Source organism: Sphaerodactylus townsendi, linkage group LG04, assembly GCF_021028975.2.
Source record: "Sphaerodactylus townsendi isolate TG3544 linkage group LG04, MPM_Stown_v2.3, whole genome shotgun sequence".
Classification (NCBI taxonomy): Eukaryota; Metazoa; Chordata; class Lepidosauria; order Squamata; family Sphaerodactylidae; genus Sphaerodactylus; species Sphaerodactylus townsendi.
Window position 1 is genome coordinate 136975947 of NC_059428.1, and position 15409 is coordinate 136991355.

Below are 15409 nucleotides of genomic sequence, written 5' to 3' on the forward strand. Positions count from 1 at the left end.
ATGGCTCTCAAGAGTAGAAGGAGGCATATTGTAAAACTGCAGATGAGTGGAGCAGGGCTGTGGCTCAGTGGCAGAGCATCTGCTTGGCAGGCAGAAGGTCCCCAGTTCAATCCCCAGCAGCATCTCCAGGGGGAAAGGTCAGGCGAGAGAACTGACTTTGGAGAGACTCGGCCAGAGTCTGAGTAGCCAATACTGACTTTGATTCAGAATAAGGCAACTTCACGAGCCCATCAGTGATACTTGAGCCTTGAGAATTATTCACGGTGGAAGAACATTTATAAAAAGCACAGTCATCTTGACCAACTTAATCAATACAAAGTTTAATGTTAAAGGAGTTATTACAAAAGCTAATTTTCAAATACAAGCTCTATAAACTTTTCAGTTTCCCATGCGATGCCATCAGGGGTGTCTTTTGTTAGTAATATCCTTTACAATTTCTACCAAACCCTTGGCAGCTTTGGCAAGACTGATGAAGGATAATTACGGAGTGAAGACTATGTGCAGATGATGGCTTGGATCCACCAGAACGGCCCATTGGACTCTTACCTGAAGGGTCCTTCTCCTAGAAGGGAGGAGGACATCTGCTGCTGTGTGGGTGATTCTCCACCCCTTCACCGGGAGGCAGGAACTTCAAATTTCCTCTTCCTGTGCTGAGCTTGGGCACCATCTTAGCCAGTATGCCTTTGGCCTAGCAGTAACTACTAACTACCTCTAAACCTTGTAAACTTGAAAAAGAGCTCAACGCAAAAAATGACAGTAACATTAACAACAGGAAAAAACAGCCATATGGAGCAACAGTACAGGACTAATGAGAAGGGAGGGCCCAGATGTCCTCCTGCCTTCTAGGAGAAGGACCCTTCAGGTAAGAGTCCAATAGACCATTTCCTGGAGGCGAAGGACATCTGCTGTGTGGGACCTCGTAGAGCAGTGTCCCTGTAGGGTGGGACGTCGTTAGTCTGTGGAGACATGGTCAAGAACTCTTCAGCCGAAGGCCGTCTGAGCAGTTGACCAGGACTGAATGTCTGACAAACGTGGAGGATGATGACCAAATGGCAGCTCTGCAGATTTCTTCCATGGATGCCTGATGACGAAGAGCAGCGTTGGTGGCCGTGCTCCTAATGGAGTGTGCTGTGATGCTGGGGGGTACCGGTAGGTTTCCAGCTTTGTAGGCTTCGACTATGCAGGACTTGAGGGCAGAACAGATCGCTGCAGTAGACATCTGACCTCCTAAGTTCGGTGCGGAGACATTAAAGGAAGTATGAAGGCCTTCAGGGAGAAGTATGAAGGCCTTCAGGGAGCATCTGACATCCAAGTTATGCCACAGTCTCTCACTCTCCGATGAGGGTTGAGAGCAAAAAGTAGGTAGAATTACCGGTTGATTGACATGGAACACAGAACTAGCCTTCGGTCAGAAGGTAGATCAGTTCTGAGTACCAACCTGTCCTTGTGGAAGATGCAAAGGTTCGGGTTGACAGACAAGGCCCACAATTCAGAAACCTTCTGGCCAATGTAACAGCCACTAGGAACAGTGTCTCCATCCGTAGCCATTTAAGGTGGATGGACCGGATAGGTTCAAAGGGCCAGTGTGTCAATGCCGAGAGAAATGAGTGAAGTCGCCAAGATGGAAAACAATGTTGAATGGGGGTCTGAGATTGTGCCACCCCCACCCCGAAGAACGTGTACCACATCCTGGTGCCGTGTGGCTGGGACTCCATGTATGAGTGGTCACACTATAGAGAGGGCAGCTATTTGACAACGCAGTGTGGCACTGAGTAAACCATTGTCAAAAGCACTCTGCAGAAATTCAAGGATGTCTGGGATAGAGTGGTTCTCTGAATTGACTCCCTTGGGTTGACACCAGCATAGAAAGGCCCTCCAAGAGGCATTGTAGATCCTGTTGGTTGCTGGGTGGCATGAAGTAAGCAAGGTTTCGGTCACCTTAGGTGAATAGCCTTTACTCAAGAGGAGGCGCCTTTCAAGTGCCACGTGGTCAGTCGCAGCCATCCTGGGTTGGGGTGGCATATGGGTCCTTGCATCAGTAGGTCTGGAATCTGAGGTAATGGGTATGGATGTTCCACTGCTGGTTCCCTCAGTGCCGAAAACCAGTGCCAAAAACCAGACCAAGATGACTGTCGCCTTCTCTTTGGAGATCCTCCTCAGAAGCCTGGGGATGACTGGAGTCGGTGGGAGGGTGTACAGTAGCCCAGGGGGTCAAGGAGCTGAGAGGGTGTTGATTGCCAAGGCCTTTGGATGCCGGAAGCAAGACATGAACTGGGGAGTGTGTGAGTCGGTCGTGGTGGCGAACAGGTCCAGTTAGGGACTGCTGAATCTGTTGGTTAGTTCCAGAAAGACAGAGCAGTTGAAGGACCACTCTGCCTCTACAATCTGCTGTCGACTGAGCCAGTCTGCCTAGGTGTTGAAGCACCCCCTGATGTGTTCTGCTTGTAGGGATAGCAGATGTTGTTCTGCCCAAGAGAGAATAATTGTTGTCTGACGATGAAGCTGTGTTAATCGTGATCCTCCCTGGTTGTTGATATAAAATTTTGCAGAAACATTGTCCGTCTGTACCAGTATGTGTCGATGTCTGATGAGATATTGAAAGTGCTGAAGAGCCAGAAGGATTGCCCGTGTTTCTAGGATATTGATGGGGAGACGTGACTGCTCGGCTGTCCAGATTCCTTGGGCTATTTGGGTCCCCAGGGTTGCTCCCCAGGCCTGGAGGCTTGCATTCGTGTAGATTTGAGCTTGTTCCGGGGGTAGGAACACCTTCCCTTGACTGAGGTTCCTCTTGGAGGTCCACCAGCAAAGGCTGTTCCATAGTGAGGTTGTAATGGTAAGCAGGCGGTCTTGTTTGTACATGACGTCCGCCTGGTACGATTGGAGGTAAAGTTGCAAGGTCCTGGTATGCATCCGACCCCACTTTACTATGTCTATGGAGGCAATAAGTAGGCCCATGAGACTTGCCAGTTGTAGCAAAGGGAATCTTCAGGCTGAGATGACCTGGGACACGAGAAGCTGGATTTTCTGAATCTTTTTCTCTGGAAGAAAGAAGGCACCTTTGTTGGTGTCGATTAGGACTCCCAGGTGTTCCATCAGTTGGGAGGGGACCAAGGAGCTCTTTTCTCTGTTGATCAAGAATCCGTGGTGATCTAGGACCAACAACACCTGGTTTACGTCTTGGTGGGCCTGACTTCTGGAGTTGGAACACACAAGAATGTTGTCAAGGTAAGGAAACACGTCTACTCCCTTTTCCCTGAGGAGAATGATGGGTGTTAGTAACACCTTGGAAAACACAAACGGGCAGGAGCTAGCCCAAAGGGAAGGGCCTGAAACTGGTAATGCTGATTGTTGACCTCAAAGCGTAGGTATTGGTGATGTGCCAGACGTATGGGGACATGGAGATAGGCCTCTGTCAGGTCCAAGGAAGCCAGAAAGTCCCCCGGGTGAAGCACCTCTGAGATGCTGTGTACGGTTTCCATGGGGAAACGTTTCAGACAAATGTGCTTGACTGGAACCTTGACTGGAGCAGCGCCAGATGGGGGGCCTGTGGGGTCCACAGCATCTGCCGGGTCTTGGAGGTCAAGAGCTGAGATGGTCTTGGCTATAAGAAAAGGAAGATTCTCTACCTTGAAAAATCTGAGGAAATGTTCTGAAAGATCCAGATCTTTTGTATCAGAAATTTTTTTTGTGTTCTAGCTCCACCCCTTCTTGAATATCTGGAGCCCATAATGGGTCTAATTGAGAAGCATCCCCTCTGTCACTGGCAGGGGGTGAAGGAGAATGTGTTCTGTTTAAAGGTTGGTTACTGGGAAGTCCAGGTCTACCCTCACAGGGGCCAGGGCTACCTCCTTGGAGTCCAGAGCTACCCTCCTGGAGGCCAGGGCTACCACTCGTTGGGCAGGTCTACCCTCTCTGGCCTGGAAATGGACTGTTGGAAGAGGGAGACCAGGTCATTCCTAGACAGTCCCTGGATGAGTCCAGAGCTACTGTGGGTTAAGTTGGGGGAAACCTCCTCCACATCCTCCCCATTCCCCTGCTGTAAGGATCCCTCTTGCCTGGGGCTGGAAGAGCTGGTCCCCGTCGGAGCCTCTGAGGGGATTGGGTCTCTGCAACAGCTGGAGCCTTTTCCCTTTTTTGTCATCTGGGTGGCTGAAGCCTCCGTGTGCTTTCACTTCTGAGCACACTTTTTTGGAGGTTGCTGGCCCTGCACTGCAGCTCCCTCTGCTGGCCCAACCGGGTGTCCTCCTAGACGAGTGGCTCTGCCCTCTCCGGAGACGGCCTGACGACCACTCGGAGGAGAACTGTTGCCCAGCTCTCAGTCGGCCTGACGGCCTCGGGAGCAGGTTGCTGCATTGCTTCCCTCCCAGTCAGCCTGATGGCCTCCGAAGGGAAGTGGAGCCGCTCTGGCTGCCGCCACTCGGGTGGCCTCTGCAGCGGATCTTGTGAAGGTCTCCCGGGCAGGGGAGAAGGACCTGGGCTGAATAATTGCGGCAGGGAAATTTGGCAGGAAAAAGCGGCTGGAGAAAAGCCGCTAGAAGGGGGGGGGGGAGGAGAAGAAAGCTGAAGAGAAAGGGCAAAGAGGATTGAAAAAATACAGAAAAATCAGCAGAAGAATTGGGCGCCTAGCCCAAGTTCGTGCTCTCCCTGAGAGGCAGGAAAAAGTACTGGCTAAGATGGCGCCCAAGCTCCGCACAGGAAGAGGAAATTTGAAGTTCCTGCCTCCCAGTGAAGGAGTGGAGAATCACCCACACAGCAGCAGATGTCCTCCTGCCTCCTAAGAGAAGATTTCCACATTCACGAAGGTCCCTGCAGCATGAGTGGAAGTGTGGGAAAAAACCTCATGATGGATCCAAGCTAATATTCTGCTCACTTCAACAGTCCTTTTTAATTCTACTAGAAAAATTTTAATGTTTAGGGTATAATTTTTATCTGGTTATAAAATTAATAAAGCAAAAATGGACAAATTATGGTTAATTGCAGAGTCTAACAGACCAATCTAGAGTTTCAGGCAGCTGGAGACGGTGAAGGTACCTTCCCACCACACTGCTTCCAAATGGCATTTAGGCAACGAAAAGAGAAAAAAAACCTGGCCAACAAGAGAATCTCCCATAGAGGAGAATCTGAAAGAAACCTTGAAGGGGTGGGCGGGGAGGAGGAGGACGCCCTTTTGCTACTGCTTGAGAGTATGATCCAGTAACTCTTTCTTCAAACTGGAGTGAGCAGATTCAGTAATAATTCCATCCATCGTTGGCATTTCCTGTCATCTTCTGATGTTTACAGTCCACAGGAAACTTAGATATAGTAGAGGGAGAAATGAATAATGTCACAAAATCTTCACTGCCTCTAGTAGACACACATTCATTATCTTGGCTAATATTTGTTAAGAGGATATAAACCCATTGAGCTGTGAAAGGTATACTAGGAAGGACTATATCAAGAAGTGACAGTGAAACAAATCAAAAACAGGGTTTCAAACATGCACAGCAGGTCGTATTTAATTGGGATTCTGCATAACCAGCACCAAGAAGCAAAGTCATGGCAAAGGAGAGCAAGCCACTCTTCCAGATGCGAGGCATACAGCAGTGATGTCATCTACGCTGCTTTAGTTCACCAGCTCTTTAAGTTTTTATTTTATTTATTTAGAACATTTTTGCCACCTTTCCACCCAATCAGGGTCCCTAAGACAGCATGCACAAAAACCATTAAAGCATTTAAACAATTAAAAACAACAGTTAAAATGGTCAAATAATTCAATAAAACCATGTCACAAACAATACCAGAGGAAGGCCATTAATTGTTATTTGGGGGTATGCCAAATGATAGGAAAAAACCCAGGCAATCTTTAACTGTGAGCTCATCAGAAACAGGGGCTGATCTATTTTATTTTTTAAAAAGCAAACCACGAGGACTTTTTATCTTTAGATCTGGGACACTGCCCAGTACAAACTGGAATAACCTAAGTAAGGAGTTCATATTACTCCCACCTCTCTTCAAAAGCCCAAAATTTTGAAGTGAGAGCAGGGACAGCCACGGGATTCAGAGTTAAAATATATGCGGGGCTCATTAATTCAGAAAGTACCCATATTCTTATGTGCTCATGCCTGCCTTTGCTATCCCCTGTGTCAGGGGATTGTGACTGAGATCCATTCCTACCTCAATGTAACTGCTTAAAGCTACAAAACAATGCTGCTGAAAGGTATATGTAACTAGCCTGCTATATGTTACCACTGGCATTGGGAGCATTCTTTCCTTCATCTTAACTTTATGGCTTCACAAGCTTCAGAGATAACAAGACTTCCCCTACCACCCTGGTCCCATGGGAAACAGAGCTGCATCCATTACCTCATGGGGGCAGGAAGCCAGGTGGCTCTCCCTTACTATCTGCCACCGACCTTGTGGCGCCTCAGCTCCGGGGACTGTTATTCACAACTTCTTGGGAAAGCGGGAGGGGGGATCTGCAATGGGGATAAAGGGGATGGAAAAGGCCAGATTTGTCAGAACTGGCTTTGCCAAGCTTTGGTGCTTTGATACCTCATCAATAAACACTTCTGATCAATACTACATTTATTAGCTTAAGGTTCGAGACCTAACATCCCCGTGACTAAATGAGAAACTCAGGGCTTCTGGCACGAGCCGTGGAGGAGCTCCACAGAAAGCGAGCAGGCCAAATCCAACTTTATTTTCATAACTTTACTTGCTCAGGGGCTTCACTCACCATCACATCATGGAGATGCCTCAACTGTGCTGACTGATTATTTTGCTTGCTAAGAAAATGCTGGATTTCAGGCAACCAGGGAGCAACTTCGAACTTGAGAATCCCCATCCAGAGACGTCCATGATGAGTCATGGCCCACCTTCTGGAACAATGTACCTGGCTAGTATGAGCCAGCACAGCCAAGGCCAGCAGGAAGGAAGGAAGAAGCTACAAATACACCTCTGAAAAACTTAAAACAGACATTTCCTCAGCGGGACCCCGGAAAGCCTGGGTCAAATGCTCTGGCTGCATCTCTGGAGGAGGCTGGGGAGGCCTCTTGTGCTGAGCATGGACCCTCGGGGGCTCTCCTCTCTTTATATACTAACACTGCCCTTCCAAGACCACACGCCACCGAGAGAACAGACACATAACACCCCTGCCCCCGCCCCCCAACTTTGCATGAGGGCAAAATGAACACAGCCCTGAGACTGTAGATTCTCCTACCAGCTTCAAGCTTTTCAAAGCATTTTCCGATCCTTCAGAAATTATATCCGAAATTAATATGTTTGTTCTGAGGTTTTCAAGTACTTGCAAACTCTCCCATTTCAAACTACAGAATCGACAGTGTTCATTTGCCTCGCATAACTGATACTGAACCAGTGTTTGTTCTCAAACTTAAAACAGTTTGGTACACACACCTGTATGGAGGGAGGACTGTGCTCCGATCTGCATTTAAGTTATGGGATGCATCCTTCGTGGCAGCCTCTAAGGGCGGGGCAGAAACGGTTCTCTGGTGCTTCGGAAGAAGTCAATGCTCCATTCATTCCTCCAGTCAGAGGTTAAGAGAGTTTTAGAATTAGAAGAAACAACTACAAAAGAAAAATGCATAAAGCTATTTCAAAGGGTTTTCTGCACTTATTCTTTCTTGTTGAAACAAAATACAAATGCAAGTAGGGTGAGCTGTGGGGTTGGTTTTTTTAAAACCCGCCCACATGCCAGAGCTAACATTCACAGTCAGCATTAAAAACTACATAAATTTTAAAGTGTGCATTTTGGTTGAATCCAAGACTAAACTGAAATGAAAGAGCCAAGGAGGACATAGACTGTCAGCCTCATTGCAGAAGGAATTGTGGGCAACAAAGGGGAAACATAAAAGCCTATTCCACATCCAAATGGTCTAACCCAGGGGTGTCCAACTCTGGTGCTTTAGATATTCATGGACTACAATTCCCACCAGCCCCTGCTGGCATGGCCAATTCGTTGGACCACCCAGTCTAACCCCTCCCACCCTGGCCTTTGATTTTTATTGTAAAGCAGTGAAAAAAGCTCTTTTTGTAGCACAGCCATTGACTCGCCGATGACTCTTCCCCCTGCCACGGCTTCATAGTCCAGCCAAGTCCATCTGCTGGGATGCTCTTATAAACTGAAAAGGAAACTCTGTCCCCCAGCTCCTCGTCTGCCTGCTCGGACATCTGCTTCCTTTGAGAGCTTTGACTCATTTGCGCCCGCCAACACAGCTGCTATGGCAAGAATGCTCCTTCCACAGAAGTTGCCTGATCAACTGGACTGCAAGAGGAGGCTGGTTCCAGCAAGCTGCAAAACAGAGGATAAATCCTGTCCACTGGCCCGTGGAGCAGGAGCACCCAGCCTCTGGCAAAGACCAAGAAGTTACAGGATTTACAAAAGAAAAAATAGAAAAACCCACCAAGAAGCACCGAGTCACTTATCAACTGATCCAGGCCCCAAAAAGGATGAAAATCAGAAGAAGCCAGGATTTAACCTCTGAGCCGTTCAAGCAGTAACACTCATTGCCCGGCCTCACGAACTGGGTTTGATTAGCAGCAAAGTTTCCTGCATTCACACTCCACTTTGCTCTTGCAGTGAACGCATGGAGCCAAATCTACAAGTAAACACAGCATGCAAAACCACACAGTCTGTATATGACACAGGAGCTGATCAGGCATATGAATGAACAGGAGTCGGGTGGCACCTTAGAGGGCACAGCATGATGAGTCCAGACCTAATCGGCGGGGGGGGGGGGGGGGGGAGGAAGCCATTCATGGGAGTGACTGCAATGGTTCTTCCTAAGAGCCAGTGCACTGCAGCACACAGAGGGCTGGACTAGGGTCTGGGAGACCCAAACTGGAACCCTCGCTCAGCCGTGAATGCTCTCTGGGTGACCCTGGGCCAGACATGCACCCTCAGACTAACCTTCCTCAAGGGGTTGTTGTGAAGACAAAATGGAGGCCAACCATGCAAGCTGCTTTGTGTTTCCCAACACAGAGAAAGGCAGGGTATAAATAAAGTGAGCAAATGAGACAGTGAAAATCTGCAATGAATCAGAAGACCAGGACCCTTGGGCAGGTCAAGTGGGAAGGAGGCTGTTGAACAGCCACGGCACTATTTTTCTGGATTAGGGTATTGAGCCACGCCCCCCCCCCCCCCCCCCCGCTGTATCTATCTCCCTGAAGCCCTTTTGGGATTCTACCTGTGCAGTGTTTACAATTCCATGTTCACTCAACCTTGCTCTATTACTTTCCCATGTCATCCACATACAGAAACTACCTGGAAAGGGAGATACACTCATAAACAAAGGAGAAAGTGGACTATAACCCACAACAGCTCATGCTGCAGTAAAATTTAAATCTTTATGGTGCTACAAGACTCTTCTTTATTTTTGCTGCAACAAATAAAACCACTCCTCTGGAGATAGTTGTGCAAGTCTACAAACAGAGTATTTAAAAAGTAACTGCTTTTGTCTCTCAGAAGATATTTGTCCCAATGTACAGGTGAAAAGCACGCAGTACAGCAGCAAGAAATTAACTCATGCCAACTCAGTGAATCTGAGAACAGATTACCTCTTCATATGGCAGTCTCTTCATTCCACAGACACAAGATGTTCATAAAACAAAGGGTGCCACAAAGATTACATCACATTTTTCCAATGAGAGACAAGGGAGGTTGCAGAAACTACTGGGCATAGAACAGGAAGGCAATTCTTAACCACCAAAAGACCTTGAGCATCCCAATGAGGTCCATTTTACAGATGGGGATCATTGAGGTTACAGAATTAAAGGCAGCAAACAAACAGGCCTCCTCCCTGCTCAGCACTCTGGCAGGCTGCCGATTCCAAAGGATACAGCAATAACAAGTGCCTGACACAAGCTAAAACACAAGTCGGAGTCACTTCCTATGTAGCTTCAAATCTTGCAGGGCTGTTTTTTAAAATTTCATTATTATTTTTTGGAATCGGACCACACTAACCTCACACAATTTTGATTTTAACAAATCCTATCCAGTTAAGGATGCGGGATAACAAGAGGGGACCCACTAAATTCATCTGGTCAGCCAAGGTTCACCCATTGTATCTGTGCAGAAAAGAATTAACATATCTTTTTTAAAATCAGAGCAGCAGTTTTTCCAGCCTCCAATAACAAAGAAAATCTTCAAAACTGGTTTAGATTAGTAACCTGTTCTATTCGGCTATACAGTGAGACTTCAGTGGCTGCAGAATGCCACAGCTGGGCTTCCATTCAAGGGAGCAGCAGTGGCGTAGGAGGTTAAGAGCTCGTGTATCTAATCTGGAGGAACCGGGTTTGATTCCCAGCTCTGCCGCCTGAGCTGTGGAGGCTTATCTGGGGAATTCAGATTAGCCTGTACACTCCCACACACGCCAGCTGGGTGACCTTGGGCTAGTCACAGCTTCTCGGAGCTCTCTTAGCTCTCTCAGCCCCACCCACCTCACAGGGTGTTTGTTGTGAGGGGGGAAGGGCAAGGAGATTGTAAACCCCTTTGAGTCTCCTGAAGGAGAGAAAGGGGGGATATAAATCCAAACTACTACTCCTCTTCTTCCTCTTCTTCTTCCTCTTCCTCTTCTTCTTCTTCAAAGAGAGGCAGAGCATGCATCTCAGTCCCGTTCTGCAGGCACTCCACTGGATGCCCATCTGTTGCCAGGTTCAATTCAAGGTACTGGCTATCACATCAAAGCCCTTCACGGCTCCGGATCCGCATATCTGCAGAACTGGCTCTCCCCTATACATGGCAACACTTGCCACTATGCACGCTTACTCCGTTGTGGCCACTGCCTTATCCAGTGGCCTGCCTGAGGTGGTCAGGAAAGATCCTGATGTACTCCATTTCACAAATTATGCCGAACAGAAATATTCAGGAGGGCATTTTTACAAAGGTAATAAAACAGCAGGAAAAAAACGGAAGACCAAACTTGAGATGGACGGAGCCTATAAAGGAAGTCACGGCCTCCAGTTGGCAAGACCTGAGCAGGGCAGTTAATGACAGGATGAATGCGAGGAGCCACCGGAGAGCCTTGAATCAGAAGCGACTTGACAGCACTTAATACACACCAAATAATTTCTATTACATTTAAATGATGCAGGGAGATGATTTAATAAAAGAGGTGTAGACTTTACCTATTAAGTAATTTCTACTGTTTAATGACACCATATTAATACTTATACTTAATTTCATCTTTGTTCTAATCTACAATCTCAATTTTCACTTGGTTTTAATTTCCTAACCACAACCCCTAACCCTTCTACACTGCTTATTGGAAGTCCTCTCCTGTAGACTACACTGATTTTCACTGCGCAATCCACCTCGTGTCCCAGGAAGAAAGGCCAACTATAAACCACCTAAACAAAGAAAACACAACTCCGGTTTTTGAAAAAATCTTATACAAATAATATCATAGCCACAAAGGCCACAATCCTGCCTGGCAGGAAGACCCAATGAATGAAGTGAGACTTACTTCTAAGTAAACATGGGCAGAATTACAATGAAAACATTTTCCTTGGTATCTGAAAACTAAATAATCAGGTAAACATTTTTTAAAAACCACATCAAGGAACTAATAGAATTATTCTACAAATTAATGAATATTGACAGTGAATTTTGACAACAAATGAAAAATCTGTTTACCTTGGTTTGCACAGACACTAATACATATGTTCTCTACAGGTCACAATTTTTGTTGATCACAATAATCAAAGTTAAGTTGAAAATCTTTCTTTTTTCCTTCCATCCTGTGTCATTTTCTCCAAAATAACCCCTCTTCTTTTCTTCCCCCCCACCCCAAATGCACAGTCCAGAGGTTGCCAACTTTTTCTTAATAAAAGCTACAGCTCAGTAACAAGAACTATCTTGAGACTTTTACTTGCTTTCCAACCCAGCCTCTTTACACATCATGTATATTTATAGCAAACCTTATCAATCAAATCTGCAGAACACCACGAAATCGAACTACATTGGAGAGAGCCTGGCCCTGCCATTTTTATGAGGTAAGGTTCTAATAATTGAACGAATCCACCAAATTGCCAAACTCTGAGAGACCAGAGCGATTCAGAGTAGTTCTACTGTAACAACCCAATTATGACTCAACTAAGCCAGAAACAGGAAGGTGCCACCAACTGTCGAGATTTTTAACTCCTGCCCAGAGGTGGGATGCAGCCTATTCGCACCTATTCGGTAGAACCGGTTACTAAAATTTTCTCAGTTCGGAGAACCGGTTATTAATGATTAACTCCACTAGGGACAAGGGGGTAATCTCTGTCCCTGGGTACAACAAATCTCGTCAAGTGGGGGATGCAAAATTGCCCCCCAGGGCCCCCTGCCCCCCATGGCACCCCCCACATGTGTATGAACTGTATGAAATAATACAATATATAGTAATTCTATTTTTTTTGTTCATTGGTATAAAGGTTGGGAAAGTATTATAGGTAAAGATTTTTCATTTTCTTTTTTTCCCTTGAAATTTATATTGGAAAGAGAGGAGTTTAAACTACTCTTTTAGATTAAGGATTTTGGATCTCTCCCTCTGCTAGCTTTCTCTCAAGTGGAATAGATAAAGTAGTTATAGGAATCTGAAGGGGAAGTAGAAAGTAGGGAGGGAGGGAAATATGGGAAGGAGGGAGACAATATAGGATGTTTTAGTTGGGGGGTTTGAGAGAGATAGAAAATTAGATATGTTTGTAATATGTTAACAATTTTAAACAGTTTTTGGTTTCTCTCCTTGTGTTATTATTTAAAATCAATCAATATAATTATATAAAAAAGAAATAATACACTACCTTTCAGTATATTGTTTTTTTAATACTTTAAACAGTCATTATTTGAATCTAGAAGTGGGGCGAAGGGGAACTGCACCTGGGGTGCATGCGCCCTGCGTCCTTGCCACAGCCCCACCCAGGAATGCCACGCCCCCGGAACTGTGGCAAAGTCACCAGGGGGCAGGGGGGTGCGCGCAATAAAACTACATATTAACATTCTAGGTATGAGAATTTCTTATACTGATCACTGGAAGGAGGATTGTGTTGATATTAATTGGCTATTAGTGTGTTTTTTGATCTCTTGTTGAGAATGTTTGCAGTGGATGTTGTGACTGGAGGGCCTGGAGCTGCAGGGAGCTTACTGCAACAGGACTCCAGCCTTTCTTCACAAAACTACATATTAATATTCTAAGTACGAGAATTTCTTATACTGATTACTGGAGGGGGGCTGTGTTTCTATCAACTGGTGACTAGCCTGTATTTCAATTGTTGTTGTGAATGTTTGCAATGAATATCATCTGATTGGAGGGCCTGAAGCTGCAGGCTGGTTTATCTCTGAAGGGCTCCAGCCCTGCCCCATTTTTAAGGAAAACTAATATTCTGGGGCCTCTGAACGGGAAGGTTCCCTTGAGTCCCCATGGCTAGTAGCCACTGAGAGACCTCTCCTCCACAGATCTGTCTAATCCCCATTTAAAGTTGCCCATGCCTGTGGCCATCATTACATCCTCTGGCAGCAAAGTCCATATATAATCACTTGATGTGTAAAGAAATATTTTCCTTTGTCTGTCCTGAACTGACTGCCCTTCAACTTCACTGGATGCTCTCCAGTTCAAGTCTTTTGGCAGAGGGAGAAAATTTTTTGTCAACTCTCTCCACCCGTGCTTAATTTTATAAACCTCTATCATGGCCTCCTTTAGACATTGCTTTTCTTAACTGAAGAGTTCCAAACTCTTCAGTCTTTCCTCATAGGAAACATGCTCCTATCCCTTAATCATCTTGGCTGCCCTCTTCCGTACTTTGTCTAGCGTTGCGTTGTCCTTTCGGAGATATAGTGACCAGAACTGTGTACAGATCTGGAGACTTAATCAGTTTTTAATTTTCTCAGTATGTCTAGAACTTCATATCTTCATCACCTCCATCTGACTTCATTCTTCAGACTCCTTTCCTGACCACAGTGGCTGTGGTATGGGAACACACCACACACTTTCAACAGTGAACACAGAAGCAAAAAATTCATTGAGCTTTTCTGCCATCTCCCCAGTTTAGCAATCCTTTTATTCCAAGGTCATCCCAAGGCCCAACTGCTTTTATGGTGAGTTTCCTGCCATAAAGAAGGCTTACTGTTGGTCTTGATGCTTTTCAGCAAAGTACTCCTCATCTTCTCTCTCTGGTGCCTAATTATTGACTTACATTTCTTTTGCTAGACCCTGTGGTCCCTCCTGTTCAATTAATTGTGACAGACTTTCCCCTTTTAAAAGAAGCTCCTCTACTTTTTTTAGCTTCTTTGACTTAGGTAGTTAACCATGCAGGCAATCTTTTAGACTTTGCACTAGCCTGTGGAATTCCACTAACCTGTGGAATACCAATGGAATACATCACCGCTCAGAGCCCTTCAGAGATTGGGCGGTATAGAAAATTTATTATTATTATTATTATTATTATTATTATTATTATTATTATTATTATTATTATTCCTGAGCTTCAGTTAGAGTGGTTTTAAACAGCTTCCAAGCATCATCTAAGGATCTGACTCTGTGTCTCCTTTTCAGCTTCCTTTTAACTATTCACCTCATTTTTGTAAAGTTCCCTCTTTTGAAATCAAATGTTATAATTTTAGATTTTCCATTGGCATAAATGCTGCTCTTAATAGCACTGTGGTCCCTGCTCCTAACTGGTGCAACACCTACTTCATTCACCAGCTCTTCAGCCCCGCTCAGAACCAGGTCCAAGATCACGATCCTTCCAGTTGGCTCTGTGACCGACTGCTCCAGTGCGCAGTCATTGATGAAGTCTAGGATTGTCATTTCTGCAGCACGAGCATATGTTTACCCAGTCAACGTGAAGGTAGCTGAAGTCTCTCAGTATCATCACAATATTGCTGTAGTTGCCCAAGAGTCTCCAAAATGGTCAATAAAATCACACAGGACATGCATTTCTCAAAGCTGCTTCTTAAATTAGGAGGGGTTATCCCCCAAATATATATTTTAATATTTCAGGAATTTATGAAAAACTGAAGCTTTTCACAGATTTTTAGGAAAGATCTGTCTTTTTGTGACAGCTTGAGGTTGTAGATGCTGATAAAATACATAAAGATATTCTGTTTGTAAACAAGAAATATTAAAATGGGAGAGGAGGATAAGAGGTATTCAGGTATGTCCACATCAATTTGAAATCAGTTTTTATGCAGATGACATGGCACTTTTTGTAACCAATATCAAGAGCTCCTGTGCAGATTTAAAGAAGTTAATTGATATGTATAGGGGTTTTTTTTTTGAATGCACAAAAATGGCTAAGAGTTACTAGGTTACATAGGTTAAAATGTGGTTCAGAAAATAAAATATTAGGAAATATGCATAACATACAATTTTGTTAGATTATCCCAAGTTAACTTTGATGCTGTACTGAAGGAACCTATTCTTACTATCCTTATGGC

The 15409-nt window shown here is 45.3% G+C and overlaps 1 protein-coding gene across 5 annotated transcripts in view; it reads right to left on the bottom strand.

Annotated features, from left to right (window-relative positions):
- Positions 1-15409, bottom strand: part of TSC22D1 (TSC22 domain family member 1) — a 61705-nt gene that overhangs the window by 33597 nt on the left and 12699 nt on the right. The window contains exons 2-3 of one of the 5 annotated variants that reach the window (XR_007244215.1): positions 7393-7563; positions 305-5291 (exon numbers count right to left, since the gene is read on the bottom strand). The exons of 2 other annotated variants lie outside the window; for them this stretch is intronic. The gene's annotated coding sequence lies outside the window, so the exon portion shown is untranslated. Of the gene's footprint in view, positions 1-304; positions 5292-6402; positions 6456-7392; positions 7564-15409 lie in introns of those variants that run through there. 2 more of the 5 variants (XR_007244216.1, XR_007244214.1) reach the window with 2 other exon arrangements.